Below are 11,374 nucleotides of genomic sequence, written 5' to 3' on the forward strand. Positions count from 1 at the left end.
AGGTGTCTAAATTTTGTAGTTCACTTCATAATTCTTGAGCAATACCTCCATTGTCCAGTTGTAGAAATGAGAACCTCCATCGCTAATTAGAAAATGTGGAACTCCAAACCTACAAAAGATGTTAGACCTACAAGCACTTTAGAATCATTAGTCCTGGTGGTTTTTGCCTCCACCCACTTTCACACATAATCAACAGCCAATAAGATATATAAGAAACATCTAGATGAAGGAAAATGACCGATAAAATCAATACCCCAAACATCGAAAATTTCAACAGTGATAATAGGAGAAATGGACATCTGATCCCTCACCAATCTTGCCGGTCTTCTGATATCTATCACAAGAAATACAAAATAAGTTTGCATTTTTGAAGATAGTAGGTCAATAAAATCCACACTCCAAAACCTTCATGGTTGTTCTCTGAGGTCCAAAGTGACCTCCACACGTCTCATTATGACAAAAAGTAAGGATTGACCTATGCTCATTTTCTAGGACACATCTCCTCATAGCTTGATCACTACATTGTTCCACAGATACAGTTCATTCCAAATATAATGTGTAGCTATTTTCTTCAACTTAGCCTTATTAGCATGCGAAAATGTATTAGCAAAAGTCCTAGTAACTAAATAATTGACAATGTCAGCATACCAAGACACACTTACCTTTATCCCAAAGAGATGCTCATCTGGGAAAGTCTCTCGTAGTGGCTGCCTTTCCTTATCTCGCACAATTCTACTTAAATGATCAACCACCACATTCTCACTTCTTTCCTTGTCTCGGATCATTAGGTCAAATTCCTGAATCAATAGTATCAATCGGATCAGCTTGGGTTTAGCATCCTTCTTAGTTATCAAATATCTCAAGGCTGCAGGATCAAAATACACAATTACTTTAGATTGCAACAGATAAGATCGAAATTTTTCTAAAGCAAATATTACAGTCAAAAGCTCTTTTTCCGTAGTTGAGTAATTCATCTGGGCCTCATTAAAAGTCTGAGAAGCATAGTAAATCACTACAAGTTTCTTTTCTTTTCTTTGGCCTAAAACTACCTCAATTGCATAATTTGAAGCATCAAACATTAACTCGAAGGGCAGGTTCCAATCTGGAGAACAAATAATGGGTGCACTCGTCAATAATGCCTTCAACCTCACAAATGCTTGCTCACATGCATCATCATAATAAAACAGTACATCCTTCTGTAATAGGGTACACATAAGCCTAGCTACCATGGAAAAGTCCTTGATGAACCTCCTGTAAAATCCTACATGACTAAGGAAAGAACGAACCTTCCTTACAGTTGTGGGAGAGGGTAAGTGATGCACGATATCAACTTTAGCCTTGTCTACCTCTATACTCTTAGAGGATATTATATTTCCTAAAACTATCCCTTGATGGACCATGAAATGACATTTTTCTCAATTAAGCACAAGGTTAGTTCTTACACACTTTTTAAAGATTAGCTCTAAGTTATGTAAATATGCATCAAAATCTTTTCCATAAACGCTAAAATCATCTATAAAAACCTCAATGACATTTTCGATAAAGTTAGAGAAAATTGCAAGCATACAACGCTGAAATATACCGGGTGCGTTGCACAATCCCAAAGGCATGCGTCGATAGGCAAAAGTGCCAAATGGACATGTAAACATTGTCTTATGCTGATCCTCCGGGTGAATGCATATTTGGTTGTACCCACTGTACCCATCTCTAAAATAATAAAACTCGTGCCCAGCCAATCTCTCTATCATCTGGCCCATGAATGACAATGGCATGTGATCCTTGCGTGTTGTTGCATTTAGCTTTCTGTAATTGATACATATCGTATGACCTGTCACCAACCTCTGGGGTACTAACTCATTTGCCTCATTCTTCACAACAGTGACACCATTCTTCTTTGGCACGACTTGCACTGGTAAAATCTACCGACTATTTGAGATAGGGTATATTACTCCACAATTGAGCAGGTTGATCACCTCATTTTTCACAATTTTCATCATTGGCGGGTGCAATCTTCTTTGAGCATCACGTGTTGGCTTTGCTTCATCCTCCAATTGTATTCGATAAACACATGTAGTAGAGATGATTCCCTTGATATCCGCCAAAGTCCAACCAATGGCGATTTTGTTCCTCCTCAACACCTCTATCAAAATTGCTTCTTGCTGCTCACTCAACGTTGATGACACAATAACTAGTAAAATATCATCTTTTCCTAAGTACACATATTTCAAATGATCCGGAAGCTCATTCAAATCTAACTTTGGGGCATTTACCATAGATGATAACAATTTGTTAGTGGAAATGAGAATTGACATTAAAGAAGGATACCTTTTCTATGGTCGAGCCTCAAGCTCATCCACTACTTCAACGGTCTTGGGCTCAAAATCAGCCCACTCATCTCTTAGGACACGGTCCACATGCTTATCAAATCCGGCCCTGAACTCCATAGCTAAATGCTATGCATCCAAAGTTTATGATAAAACTTGTGCAATAGAATCAACAACATCAACAGAAAAGTAAGGTTTTAATCAGAAACTGGGTACTTCATTGCTTCAAAAATGTTGAAGCTAATAACGTCTTCATCAAATTCCATTGTGAGACTTCCATTTGCAATATTATTGCAAGTTCTTACAGTCCTCATGAATGACCTCCCTCAAAGCAATGACGTTGTTCCAAGGGCGAGACCTCCATGTCTAGCGCATAAAAATCTACAGGGAAGATTAGGTGACTGACCTGCACAAGGGCATCCTCAACATACCCCGTATGGTACTTGTTAGACCTATCTGCCAATTAAACAATCACATTATCATTCTTAAAGGGTCTTAATCCTAGTGATTGATAAACATTAAAAGACATAACATTTATCGAAGCACCTAGATCAAGCATGACAGTATGCCAATTATGTCTTCAGGCGACATATATGTTGTATCGCTAGAGAAAATTCAAATATGTGGCTTAGTAGCATGTCGCCATTATATGTCGTTGTAAAGTGTATCAGGCGACATATGATAAAAAAGTCTTATGTCGCCTCATATTCATTCCAGCGACAGATATTATTTCGCTTCACATTCATTCCAGCGACATATATTATGTCGCTTGATATTTGTTTCAGCGACAATTATTATATGTCGCCTGATAACTTTAACGGCAACAGGCTAATAGGTGACATATTTGAATTTTCTGTATGAAGTGAGATATTTGAAACCCTCTTTTAGCTGTTTAATGAGGTTGTCTTATGACGTATAAAAAGTGGTTGTAATTCTTCTGAAAGATTAATATTAGTCGCGAGATTTGATATACGGCAACATATAATCTCCTATGTAACACTTTTTCCATGTATATGTCGTCTGAGTGTTAGTATAACATCATTTAGCATTTTACTTGTTTTCATGTGTTGTTGTTGCACCCTTGAAACGTCATATGTTTTGTTTTTTTGTGTTTTCTTATTATAAAAAAGTCAATGGATATCAAAAGATTTGTATTGCTTATATGCAACTGAAATTACACATATTTTGTCATGGCCTCTTTAAGATAACACATTCCAAATAAAATATTAATTGCATACAGTTTCATAAAAACCTGAGAATCAATCATCATAAAATTCATTTTAATAGTAGTTTACATTCCATAGTATATATTATCCTTACAACACAAAAGCGCCATAAAGTACTACAAGTAGGAGTTGTACACAAAAGGTAACCAACTAAACAACTTGCACATGCATCAAATAAAATAGCTCGCAAAAGGCACAACCCCGAGTAGGCCAATTATCCTCCATAGTTAATATCTGCCCACACTATACTACCTTATCAGGCCAGTCTTGGTTTTTGTCATCCACAATTTCTTTCATGTAAAACATCACGAAAATCCCACCACTTTTTACCCACTTACTCCTGAATTCCCTGCATTTATTAGGTTCCAATATATCAACATCTCCACAAATTGGAAGTCAATTACATTACCAATATTACATTTATGGATTCCAATAAGAGATTTTGTGTGAGGAAGTGAAATCCAATTCCCAAGCATTCACAGGAACAACAATCCAATCAACATAGTAAATATTGATCAACTACAAATTATCAACTGTAAAATTGCCGAAATACCATGGAATAAAAGCAAGGGAGAATTAGAGATAATTTGGAAATGGCTATTTCACATGAGTCCTTGCCAAGGCTGTAAATGTCTCTAGGGCTCTGTTTTCCAATTCTACTTCCCTTTCCATAATAACTTATTTTACCACAAAGTTATCAGTATCAGCACAAGAAAACCACCTGATAGACAAAAAAATCATCAAAAGTAGAAAGTGTTCTAAATGAAAACTAGTTTGGTAGGGTTGTGTGCAGCACGCTCTTCATCAGCTCTCGGGTTTACAGAAGCCAACTCCTCCCCTACAACCTGAAGAATAATTCTCACTACTTCAGAATCTAATGATAAGAAACAGTATTAACTACAAATGAAACTTCCAAAATGACTAAAAAATCAAAACAGCTACAACTTAATTATACAACTCAGATTAAAATTGAAAAGGCAGTCCAAAACATAATGGTCCATGATAACTAATGACTCCAAGTCAATAGGGTAGTAAAGAATAGATCAAGGGTCAATAGTCATTCCAACTCCATTACTTGATGTTAACTTATAATACGGGTAGACATATCTAACCTGACATGAACACAATTCCAACTTAATTACAAAACTCAGATAAGAGTTTTACTTATACATATGAAATGGGTCTTTCAGAAACATTAATTACAGTCAATTTTCACTACAATATAACATTGTATGAGCATTATATAACAAATTAAGAATGAAATAAGGAGAAACTAAGGACATGAAAAATGTTATAGTAATGACATTTCTCGAGTTTCTTGACGTTATTGGAGAAGAGAGTGATCCTGATCTTGTGGATCTGCTCCTAAGCTTGGTGGGTTTCATCCATAGTTTTTTAAGCTTCTTTGCTTTCAATCTGCAACCAAAATTCATATACAAATAAAGTCAAAAACCAATAAACAAAAAACCGGACCAAAACTCACTTACTTGATCCGAATGGTAATAAGAAATACGAAGAAGAAGAAGCCAACGAATTCAAACCATGGAATCAAACCTAAGATGCCATAAACCCTAGAATTTCAAATTCAAACAAATCAAAGAGAAGGAGAACGAGAGAAGGGAAGCGACGGAGGAGAGAAGAGATTTTACCAGCGTAGGAAGATCGCTATCGGGGTCGGAGTCGGGGTCGGAGGTCGCAGATGTACGAGAGAGATTTGAGATGAATTTGGATTTTTTAGGGTTCGAGTGAGAGAGATTGGGATGTCATGGAGGGTTTGGACGGAATAGAAGCCTTCAAAACCATCTTGTCGTCGCCGTCACCATAGAAGCCTTCAATTTTGGGCTCGTTGATTTTGGGGTTCTTTCTGTTTCGGAGAGGGAAGAGAATGAAATTGGTTTTTGGGGGGTTGTAGTTTTAATTGGTAAGGAATGGGCAGAAGAGAGAGAAAGAGAGCTCGGGGATAGATAAGAGGAGAGCGGCCGAGAGAAAGAGAGAAGAAAATGAAGACTAGAGTTTTCTCTCTTTCTTTTAAATAGTTGCCATTCGACTAAATTTCATAATAACCTTATAATTTTCCGTTACACATTCTCTACAATAACCCTATTTTAACACTTTTTGGCTTCACTAAGTCATTAAGTAACCTTAATTCCGTTTGTCGAATTCATTGATAAAAAACAACCTTTCATATTTATGGTTTAAACGCAAATTCATAACCTCCAACTCACTTTCGATACCAAATATTTTTAATAACGCAATTAATATACAAGATTACACAAGTTGGAAGCATTTTCATACATTTTTAATTAACGTGGGTGTTTTGGGAGGAAAATCAAGTCTCATTTCAATATATAAATGGGGTACATGTAAATTTTCAAAATTTCCAATTTTAATTAACACAAACCGAACCTACTTAGGGTATGATTTGATTTGTGTCAATATGGATAATGAAAATAGCACTCAAATACAATCTTACGGATTGCATTCAAGCACTAAGTTCATATGCATATATCTGAAAATTATCTAAGAGCAAGTAAAAGAAGAGTAGAACACAACTTTCATAACCCCATTTTTCTCCCAATTTCTCCGCACCCGCGCCTTTAGAGGCGAAAATTTCTTTCCGATCCGACCCGATCCGACTTTTTCGGCCGACTCCGGCGGTTTCAGGTGACCAGCCGACCCATATAGCTTTGTCTCCTCCTTGTGCACCTCCCTGTGGTGGTGGATCATGGAGTAGCACGCTGTTTTCCACGCATCGAAGCCCGAAAGTCGACCCGAATACCCATCGGTGACCCGATTGTGTTATTCAATTTTCCAGCGAGTTTAGGCTTCACCACCAGTGTCAAACTCCTTGCCTCAACATCGTCAACAACCCCTACAGAGGTTTTGAGCTAAATCGAAAGGTAAGAACTCGAATCAAGAAATTTCAATTCTAGGGTTCATGATTTGGGATTTTTCAGAAATTCCGAAATTGGAGGTTTTAAGCTTTCATTTAGACTTTGTTGTGAACTAGAAATTTGTTAGGAATTTCATTTAGATTGTGGTGGTGAAATTTGGTGGTCATTGGAGGCGGTCGGTGAACAGTGTCGCCGCATGAACAATGTTTGGTAAAACAATACATTGGAACATTGATTAGTAAAACAATAAACCATGAACAATGTTCTGTAAACAATGTTTTATGAACAGTATTTAGCTGTACTGAAATCGTCACCTGATATTTTACGTATCATTTTCTAAGCATTTTATCATGTTATTAGGTGACTGACGAAACGAGTGAGGAAATTACTTCATGAGGGGTAGCGAGAGGTAGCCCAATGTCTTACGGCGTACTTCATGAGGGGTAACAGAGGTGTACCAGCACTTATACTACCCGTATTATAAATGTATTTGGGTAAACAGAGGGGTTGCCCTATTTCTCATGAGCACTTATATTCTCAGATATTATTGGACAATCAGATGAGCCGTCCAATGACTCATGAGTACATTTATAATTATATGTTTTCATTATGTTTATTTTGTATTTATACACGAGTTGTATTGTTGTTTTACTCATACGAGCTGCAAAGCTTACCGGGTTTGTGTTTACAATCCCGGTGCACCTATTCGATGGTTTAGGGGATAGTTCTGCAGGTGTGGATTAGCATAACTGACGGACTACTCTAAAGACGTCGAAGATTTCTTTCTACTGTTAGTGGTGAGGATTGAGTGAATGTTACATTTACATTGGTTGTGTATTATTCGAATTGACTGAGTCATGATGTGGACTTAGTTTCGATACACTATTATGATAAGATGATTTCAGTTATTTGAGATTGTTTTTGAGTTTTCATGGTTTCGAATTCGAATTTTTATCATTCGAAATTCGGAGTCGTGATAGTTGGTATCAGAGCGTAGGTTGCGTATTTGGCGATTTTTCAATATCATCCAGGAGCGATGACCCGACTGCACCGGATTCCCATCACATGCTCTTCGGTATTGATATGTCACTGGTTACGCAAGAGTGTTAGGAGCCACATCTGAAGGTTTGGTCCTCTAAATAGAAGTGTTATGATGATACTTCAATGATTCATGTTCCCTCTAAATATCTTGATTAATAGCGAGACACATGAGTGGAAGGTACCTTACTTATTTTTGACTACCTTACTAGAGTACTGGTTGATATGGGAGCATCAAACTCTTTTATTGCTAGTTCGGTAGTAGAGGTGTTAGGGTTGATTCCTACATCTCTTGGAAGTACTTTATGTGTTACTTCAGCTTTTGGAGTGTCTCTTGAGCTTGAGACAATCTGCAAGGCTTGTCCTATTGTGATTGGGGGTAGAGAATTCCCTGTTTTCTTGATAGTGATTCCGGACCACACCTATGATGTGATCTTAAGAATTGATTGGTTGAGGTCACATCATGCTTTGATCGATTGCTTGGACATGGTGGTGTTTTTCCATAGTCCCGGGGAGTCAATTTTTCGTTATCGTTGTCTCAAGTCGGATAATGTCATAAGAGCATGAGTCTTGGCACATATGGAGTTTGTGGATCAGGAAGTAGCTATCACATACATTGTTGTGGTATTCGAGTATAGTGAGGTGTTTCAGGAGATACCGAGTTTACCTTCTCGGAGAGTTGTCGATTTCTTTATTGATGGTATACCTAGTATAGCACCTGTGTCGAAGGCGCCTTATGGGATGGAACAGAACGAGCTTAAAGAATTGAAAGTCCAGATAGATGGCCTATTAGACCAAGGGTTCATTAGACCTAGTGTCTCACCTTGAGGTGCGCCGGTGTTATTCGTGGAAAAAAAAATGATTCCATGCGGTTGTGTGTGGACTATAGAGAATTGAATAAGGTGACCATCAAGACTATGTATCATTTGACTAGGATTGATGACTTGTTCGATCAGCTTAGAGGGGCTACAATATTCTCTAAGATTGACCTGAGATCCAGTTACCATCAACTCAGGGTGAAGAAGTTACAGGAATGCTAACTGGTATGAGTAGATAAATTTCCATCATGACAAAGACCTATTAAGAAGTCTTGATGGAGAGCGTTGATCCTGCATTGAGGGATATTCAGTGTTTTCAATGATGAGGGTTGGATTCTAGTTATGCAACTAATCCAAATTGAGGCCAAATGAGGTTGATATATTATTTTTAAGGTAAGGGATGTGAAGACCATAGGTTGGAAGTGGTTTAACAAAAAATTTCGTGACAAGCATTTCAAACATTATTGGTAATGAAGGGGTAGGGTGTGTGATACATCCTTAATTAGGTGATGTAATTCTTGAGTTGAGATTCACATTAGATCGCAGTTGTGTCTTAACTTGTCTTGGTTGGGCCATAGACAATTGATGTTACTGATTGTTCTTGGCTGACCAAGAAATCTAAGGTGTTGGGGAAATTACATTTATGACATTATGATTTAATTATTTGCTAGATGAGTATTTAATTAAGAACGCTAATGTGTCGTGGAATTAATCATTGGTCTAGTGTTGAGAATTGAAACATAGCTATGCCACTGATCCAAATGAGACGCAATGGTGGTGAAGTAATTCTATTGAAGCTAAGGAATGAGATGACCTTAGCTTAGTGGTGTTTTAACGAATGTTTCGTGACAAACACCTTCTAACTCTGGTAAAGGAGCGGTTGAGGACCGAATTCTTCTTTCAAGTGCAAGTGTTGTTTATTGTTGGAGACTTGGAGGCTTATTGCTCTCCATGCATCAGGTTGTTTATTGTTGGATAAGAGATGTTAACTCAAGAGTTCAACAAGGGATACATTTTACGATAAGAGAGTGATCCTTTAATTGCTAGTTGCAGAGCAATTATTTAGGCCGAATGCGTTGGCAATTGAGCAGGAGCATTTGGCTTCTCAAAATAATTAGGTGACCATGAGGGTTCTTGATGAAAGTAAAGAAACAACTGTTTTGAGTGGTGGTGCAGCGACAATTTTGGGTTAGTCTGGAAGAGATGGTGGACCCAATATCAGGATTATGTTGAAGTGATTACTTAACTTATTAGTACTACAACTGTGGGGAAACCAATACTTTAGATGATGCCACTGGGGCGTTTGTATGGGGCCATGTGTCATGCATTTGAGGCATGTATGAACCAGGGGGTAAAGTATATCTTAATTGTGGGCGTGTTGGAATTTGCACTGTAAAATTCACCTAATTTTCATATCCCACTATCGGGAGATAAATATCTTCTTTGTCTGTCCTGTAAATTATGGCATACCACTTATAGAAGCAGGTAGCTGTAATGTTTTCCGACGGTAAGTTTTGGTGAGGGTGGTAGGATGTGTGATGTGTCTCTCTTGTGGGGGCGGTAGAGGTTCTCTACTACCTTGTGCGTGTGTTAGTCGATCATCTGGTGAATTGTTCGAGAGTTTAGTCCAAGGTGGTGTTCTGTTGTGGTCGTGGACTCAGTCTGTTAAGATTTTTATCGTGTTGCCGTTACGAATAAGGTGTTTGTGTGGGCATCATGCACGACAGCTTTTATGATTTATAATGAGATGATCATGAAAGGAGATTGTTTTGTTGATTGGAAGAAATGATAGGTTTGTGATTCTAGCGATGTGTTGTGGTGAAGGAATGAGGGTATTGTCGTGATAAAGCACGTTTATTTGAAAACCATTGTGTGTGATGTAAGTAGTAGGCATGTGTTAATCATTGATTTGACTCATGTTAGATGTCGAGAGTTTTTGACCATGCTTAATGGTGGGGGCTAGCTCATGACGCGAGTATTGTCTGTTAATCGCAAGGAATTGGTGAATTAGACAAATGGGTATGTTGACATCTCTATGTTGAGAACATTATTATATTTCAGGAGGATCCTCTATCGATGGTCGGGTTTCATTACAAGCATGCTAACTTGGGTGGCGCACATGTGGCTATTAATGTTAAGACATGTGACATTTGGTCTGTTTGGAAGAAGTTGGAGGTATGAGTAATTGAATACTAAAATGGTCCAATAGACTTGGAAATTTCAGTTTCTAAGACTTGATGGCGACACAGTGTAAACATAAATTATGTAGTGTTGACATGGGAGACCACTTAACCTCAAAACCTCATTCTTCAATAGTGTAGTGAGATCTGTCAGAGAAGAGAAGTCACCTCTAAGATTCGTTGAACTTTTTTGAAAGTTGGTGACATTCAAGACAACGATGTCTAGCTTGTCTCCTAAATGCCCTACCGCGCAATATGTTCCTTTAAACTTATCTTGCCATTAAGAGAAGACTATTAGAGTGGTGTCGTCTGACCATTTAGTTGAAGGGCTCATCTATAGTGGGGTGGTGAGAGTGGGTAAGAAGAGAAGTTGACATCGAGGGTACGCTGGACTCAACGGGAGCAAGGTTAGAAATTTAGTATATCAACTTCATCATCTAGCAGGTTCAGATACTTGTTGTATGCTATGTGCCTATGCTAAGGTTGTGTATCCTTACACTCTATGTGTGTTATATAAATAAATGCGGTTATGATCTGTTGGAATTTAGTTGAATAGTGAAGTTCGTTTCTAGATTCGCCTTATTTCTTAAGGGTCTTGTTCTACGGAACATCTTCTTTGAGTTGCGGTTCTCCTTGAGGGGTGTGATTATGCTTATTGTTAAATTTCATTTCAAACGCAATGAAGTTGTATATCACCATGATTGAAGAAAAGTGAGTTGTGATCGGTTCGATTACTCGAGATCAATATTAACCCTGTAAGCATCGTTAGTAGTATAAAGCAAGAGGGTATCGTTCACAAACCGGGGATCCAACCAGGGTAAAGAATCACAAACATTTAACAACGAATTCATAAGAGTTTAAAATATTTGAGATATATTTCGGATCAAACATAAA

The 11,374-nt window shown here is 37.8% G+C and overlaps 1 long non-coding RNA gene across 2 annotated transcripts; it reads right to left on the reverse strand.

The window, feature by feature from the left end:
- Positions 1 to 3,621: 3,621 nt before the first annotated feature.
- On the reverse strand, positions 3,622 to 5,515 carry LOC126789359 (uncharacterized). 2 transcript variants are annotated; one of them, XR_007671521.1, is made up of 4 exons: positions 5,200 to 5,515; positions 4,855 to 4,966; positions 4,104 to 4,395; positions 3,622 to 3,899 (listed from the first exon to the last, which is right to left on the reverse strand). It is a non-coding gene; the product is annotated as an uncharacterized LOC126789359 (long non-coding RNA). The 2 variants fall into 2 exon arrangements; XR_007671520.1 differs by having other exon boundaries at positions 3,622 to 4,395.
- Positions 5,516 to 11,374: the final 5,859 nt, after the last annotated feature.

The sequence above is a fragment of the Argentina anserina genome, chromosome 1, assembly GCF_933775445.1.
Source record: "Argentina anserina chromosome 1, drPotAnse1.1, whole genome shotgun sequence".
NCBI classification, from domain to species: Eukaryota; Viridiplantae; Streptophyta; class Magnoliopsida; order Rosales; family Rosaceae; genus Argentina; species Argentina anserina.